The sequence below is a fragment of the Mauremys reevesii genome, linkage group 2 (assembly GCF_016161935.1).
Source record: "Mauremys reevesii isolate NIE-2019 linkage group 2, ASM1616193v1, whole genome shotgun sequence".
NCBI classification, from domain to species: domain Eukaryota; kingdom Metazoa; phylum Chordata; order Testudines; family Geoemydidae; genus Mauremys; species Mauremys reevesii.
Genome location: NC_052624.1, coordinates 103,288,172 through 103,294,171, shown reverse-complemented (window position 1 = coordinate 103,294,171; position 6,000 = coordinate 103,288,172). Strand labels below are relative to the sequence as shown.

Here is a 6,000-nt window from a genome sequence, read left to right as displayed (position 1 = left end):
AGTCAGCACAGCACTTAAGCATGAATCTTAATCTAAGTCCCATGGATTTCACTGAAACTATTCACATGCTTAAAGTTAAGCACATCCTTAAGTACCTTGCTGAATCAGGGCCTAAATTAGTATTGCCACTTTGGCAAAGATGTGTCCTGTTGTGGCCTCTGGTATTCTGCTATGCTTCTGCAGTTAGTATTTTCAAATGCTTTTGAATGTTTTTCCCAGGCCAACAGAGTTGAACTGAAATAGATTGATAGTAACGGGTCTATTAAAACATCATTGGGAAAAGCTCTACAGTTCAAAGAATCCATGGTCTCAGTTTGTCTATAGGCATTTAAACGCTGTTGCTGGAAGGCCAGGGTTGGAGGGGTGGGGGAGACACTACAGCCTTCTCTTTTACATTTCATGGATCTTTAACCCTTATTTAAAGAAAATTTTGGATTTTGGACCAAATAACTGTGCTTGTAATTATATCAAATAGTTAAAAAAAAGCTAGTTAATGATGTTCAACATAAGTAATCATGTTAAATAGTGAAATTTAATTTCTTAAAAACTTAAATCCTCATATCTTTTGGAATGCATTGTACTGTAGGATGTCTGAGTAAATTAAATTCTCCCCTGCACACTAAAGCATCAATTTCCTTATGGTAATTATCTGCTAGATTGGATCTGTCAGTAGCAGGGAAGCATGCCTGACATTATACCCTCTTTACAAAAAATGATTACAAAAAATTAAGACGAATGAGTAAAATTAAGGCTGCGGCTGGTAAGTCTATATAAAGCTCTCATAGATCACTTTACATAAGATACCATTGTACTGGATACTAAGCTTTTAATGACTAGTCGCATAATGAGGTGAAGTCCATTAAAGAACGGCCAAGGTAACCGATCACAGAGATAAGGGCTAAAAAATGATTTTCAGCCAACTAGAAGCAATTTATTATACACAAAAAACACAGCTCTAACTGAAATGTCTGGATGGATGAGGAACTTTTGAAAGTTGACAGGATTTCCTTCCTGGGAAAGTTTTACAAATGTGATGGGCGCTCATCTCTGTCACATTTGATTTTTTTTTCTTTGCAATTCAGTGCTCTAGAAATGGTTCATATAAGGCTGAGCTGTAACACTGGATTTCATTAGCCCACTTAAAAGATAAATTAGAACTAGGCATGGCTACTATAATGGAAACTCATTGCTCACCGCCCACAAGCAGAGTCTGTATAGAAGCAAGCTAATTGTTGCAAGTCAATCGCTATTGAATAGTGCCTAGTGCTTTAAGCTGCTTTAGGAAAACAGTTCAGATCAGAATCTGTGGGCATGTCTACACTGCAATAAAACACCTGCGGCTGGCCCATGTAAGTGGGCTTGGTCTGCAGGAAACTAAAATTGCAGTGTAGATGTTCAGCCTCAGGCTGGAGCCTGGGTTCTGGGACCTGAAATGAGGTTCCAGCCCAGGCCACACCCAGAATGTTTACACTACAGTTTTACAGCCTTGCTTCCTGTGCCCCACAAGCCCAATTCAACTGACATGGGCCAGCCATGGGTGTTTATTGTAGTGTAAACATACTCTGTGAGACAAAACCAGCTTTGGGGGTTTGCAAAGTAGTAGGGCAGGTAACTTATTGCTGCAGAGGCCCTGATTCTGCAAACACAAACACATGCGTAACTTTTCTCACATATAGTCACTTCGATTGCACTTGAGTAAAGGTAAGCACATGCTTAAATGTTTGCAGGATTGAGGTCATGTACGTATTCTACAGTTTTGAGGAAGAATGGTTCTGAGACATAAAATGTGGACCTGGCCCTGATTCAAACATTCCCTTAGACCAGAGTTGAAGTTGGGGGCAATTTTTGGATCCAAGATATTGATTTGGCCATTAGAGAGTTAAGACCTGATCCAAAGTCCACTGATGTCAGTGGATGTCTTTTCGCTGACTTTTTATGAGCTTTGGATCACGCCCTCAGTGGTCAGCTGCAATTTGGATAAAACTTTCCCTATAACTAGGGTGATTCCTATCTGGAATTTGGCTTTGGATCATGTCTAGGGCTCAGAAAAACTTGACCGAGACAATTTTATCAATGTTCTCATTAAGAACTTAAAAACAAATAAGTGGAAGTTGCCTGTTTCTCCTGAATGTATGTGACCCACAGTTATTTCAATCATTTCTCTTTTATTCTCAAATCATTTTAAGGACAAGTCCGTTAGGTTTACTGTCTGCTGGCTGTATCATTGTTTTGGCTGTGTAAATACTAGTGTATTTACTGTGTCAAACTGTTTGTGGCTAATACAATTATATGCTTTTTCACTGATATCTGATCTGCTAATTAGCTGGAAAAACATTTTGATTAGGTTGACTGCTTACCCAAATTATTTAATTGTCCACAAGCAAGGTTGTCAGCAAAAAATATGAAAATGAGTCTAGGAAATGAAGAGCTGTTAGTGGAATTTTACTGCAAGTTAGGACTGAACATAGAAATAGGAAATGCAATGTGGAGAATACAGGAAAGAAACTAGCTTTGTGTTGCTCTGAAATTAATTTTAATAAAATAATGTCACTTAGCTTTTATTTAGCCCTTTTTATCTCACATGTCAAAGTAGTTTGCAAAGGAAGGTATCATTAGCCCCATTATATAGATGGGAAAACTGAGTCAGAGAAAGACAGACATAAAATAACTTGCTCAAAATGGATAAAAGGAACTTGATTTTAAAAAAGATGGCCGAGATCTGGCATTAACAGCAGGTGTGCAATAAAATCCACTGTCAAAGAAGAACTGTTTAGGATTCTTTACTGCTACACAGTCATTGAACAATTAGCAGCTGTCCAACATTAAAAAAAAATTCTACAGCACAAAAACAGTGTTAGTTATGGGTAGGTCTACACTGCAATTAAATACCTTTGGCTAGCCTGGGTCAGCTAACTCAGGCCTGCAAGCCTCAGGCTGCAGAGCTATAAAATTTCAGTGTACATGTTCAAGCTCAGGCTGAAGCCCAAGATCTGGAACCCCATGAGGGGGGAAGGTCCCATAATCTAGGCTCCAACCTGAGCCCTGTGAACCCAAGTCAGCTGACATGGGCCAGCTGTAGATATTCAATTGCACTGTAGACAAACCCATAGTGTACGAACCTTGTCAGAAAGCTGCTTCTTATGCACATTACCAAAGCTAGCAAAGGACATGCCACCTCACACAGTGATCTTGTCAGATCTCATAAACTAAGCAGTTAGGCCCACTCACTACTTAGATGGGAGACCGCCAATAAAAATCCAGGGTGACACAGGAAGGGATGATTCGGTTGGTGGTGATCTTTAAGTCAGTACAGAGCCAATGCCCAATTCTGCTTTTGAAGCAAGGTGCTGTTTTTCAGATGAGACATAAAGCTGAGCTCTTAACCTCTACTCCTCTTTAAATGTCATATGACAATTTGTGTACGAGAAGGGGGTTTTGTTAGCCATGGTGCCCTGGCTTTAATTCCAGCACAGACAATAATATTTTCCCAACCTCAAATTACTCTGCAGTTTGTTGAATACACTATTCTGCTTCATCCATTTCCTCTCCTAATACGTTATTCCCATCTCAGTATACTTTGCAGAGAGTCCCGTGGAGCAGGTGGTGAGGAGCTGTGCGGTCTCAGCACTGGGAGAGTCAGTGCCTCCTGAACAGCAATCTCTCTGGGGTTGCCACATATACATGCTGTACCAATTGGATCTCCTCCATGCATAGAGAAAATATTTTTCTTCCTGTTTTGATCTCCATCAATTCCAGCCCCACCAGAGTGGATCTCTCTCCTATCACTAGGTAATCCTGAAGGGAAAAAAGGGTAACAGTAGCTGATTGAAACTCAGCATAAACCAGAGGCTGTTAGCCACCAGCTAGGCAACACTTTGGTTTAGGTTAGTTTTAACATCTAGTCTGCCAGTCTTTCTCCAATTAAATGATGCTTTAACTTTCAAATTGTTTCTCAAGGTTGTGCAGATTTCTGCCCCTTTAGCTGTGATGCTTTTCTATTTTTGATCACATTTTAGTAAATAAAAATGCTTCAGTCAAAAAAGAAATAAAATGAAGCTTTTGATTAGTTTATTCTCCCCCCTTCCCACCTCTTTAAGTATATTATATTCTCCAAAATCATTTTCAGGATTTCAGGATCAGGAATGCCACATTTTCTGATATCGGATCATTTTCTACCATAGTTGTTTATGTGTATTGTTTACCCAACAGACATTTCTCTTTCACTTGGATATTCATTACTAAATAATTCTGTGAGAAGACACAGGCCACTGATTTTTTGCAATTTGCATCACCACACTCTAAGTTATGTTGAAAGCTAAGCTTTTTGGTCCTCTTGCTTTGGAAGTACATTAATATTTCTGTGACCTTTACTAGATGGCAGATGAGAAGCATTAAGAATAAAATAACAAACAAAGCAAAGGAAACCAATATTTTAAAATGTATATTTCTGATCCTGGCCTTGAAAGGAGCAAGAGAGAGAAGAATCTGCTCCGACAGGATTGTAAACTTTATTTAAAGTTAAAATCATTGTTCTGCTGTAGCCTACATTTTTTTCCATGTCAAAATGTTTCATTATGATGCATACTATGCAAAATAAGAACAAATATATTTGAGATTTTATTAATACGCATGCATTTTAAAAACATACAAGGACCTGTTTAAAGATTTTTAAGAAGTATAGAATGGAGTAGTTGAAGACATGCTTATTCACCATATACATGTAGGTTGCTATATTAAAAACATGCTCACAGTGTCATGACAATTATTTTATAACGAGTGACTTTAGGTTAATTCATTTTCAAAGCCTGCATTTTAAATAGTGATGTCACCGCAATTTGGAATGGAGTGGAATAGTATTTCTTTGTGTGCCCTAAATGATCAGCTTTAAATTCTTATTTTTAAAAGAAAAACAACCGATTTCTACCCAGGAAACTGGCTGTGTCTCAGCAGCATTGTTTTGCAGTGGTTTAACTGCACACCGGAAGCCAACTCTGTTCCTGTTCATCTAGGTACCAATGCCATAGCATAACAGGGCAGGTCTAGGAGTGACTTTTTAGTAACTTAAATTTTCACTGATTATGAGCAGCAGACAGATATTAAGGCCCTGATTCAGCAAGATGCTTAAGCATGTGCATAGCTTTTATTGCCAGTGAAATGAGAATGGGGGAGGGAGTCGTTCAGATGTAAACAGTGCTCTGCAGTGTTTGCAACTCAAAAGCTGGAGGGTTCTGCCTGTTAGGCATGTCTCACAGAAAGTGAAAGTGACTTTAAACTGATATTCAGAACATTTAATTGACCCTCTTTTTCCACTGTTAACTTTTTATTTTTGTCTCAGTTTGGTCAAACAGAATTAACAGTAAAATGTAAATCAGCATTTTAAAAGTCTTTTTATTTTTGGTCATCATTCTAACACAGGGGTAAGGACATTGGTTTTGTTATTTTAAAAACATACAGATCCTGATCCTCAGCTGGTGTAAATTGCCAGAGCTCCATTAAAGTCATTGAACATTGTTTCTGTTCATTGACATCAAAGGGAGTTAGACTAATTTACACCATCTAGAACATGGCCCATATTTTTTAACTTGACAACTATCTCTTTAAACCCCCCTGCTTTCTGTATGTCTGACTGTCATGTAAAATACAAAACAACAGAGATGAGCTAAACACCTAATCTGAACCCACTTAAACTTTGGAGAAGTTTGGATCTCTGTGAAATTTGTGGGTTTAACCCATCTCCAGTTTAAAACATGATCAGTATTTGTTTTAGTGGAACTCAATCTTTTCAAAACTTGGACCCTGATCCTGCAATGCCCCTTCACCCAATGGCGCATTGCACAGGCACAGGCATTGATCAGGGCCCTAGAAGATTTAATTTGAATACCAGTCCCTCTCCTTCTCAAGCATAGTTTTTGGAGCTGACTACAAACTTTCAAGCACCTTTGTATGGTACATATTAATTCAATGGAACACAAAGGATGAAATTTGCAAAAGAGTCTCTGA

General features: G+C 38.4%; 1 protein-coding gene across 1 annotated transcript in view; it reads right to left on the bottom strand.

The window, feature by feature from the left end:
- Nucleotides 1-4,496: 4,496 nt before the first annotated feature.
- SPATA48 (spermatogenesis associated 48) overlaps nucleotides 4,497-6,000 on the bottom strand; it is a 51,018-nt gene continuing 49,514 nt past the window's right edge. Inside the window, exon 10 of the mRNA XM_039526759.1 lies at nucleotides 4,497-4,584. The gene's annotated coding sequence lies outside the window, so the exon portion shown is untranslated. The remainder of the gene's footprint in view (nucleotides 4,585-6,000) is intronic.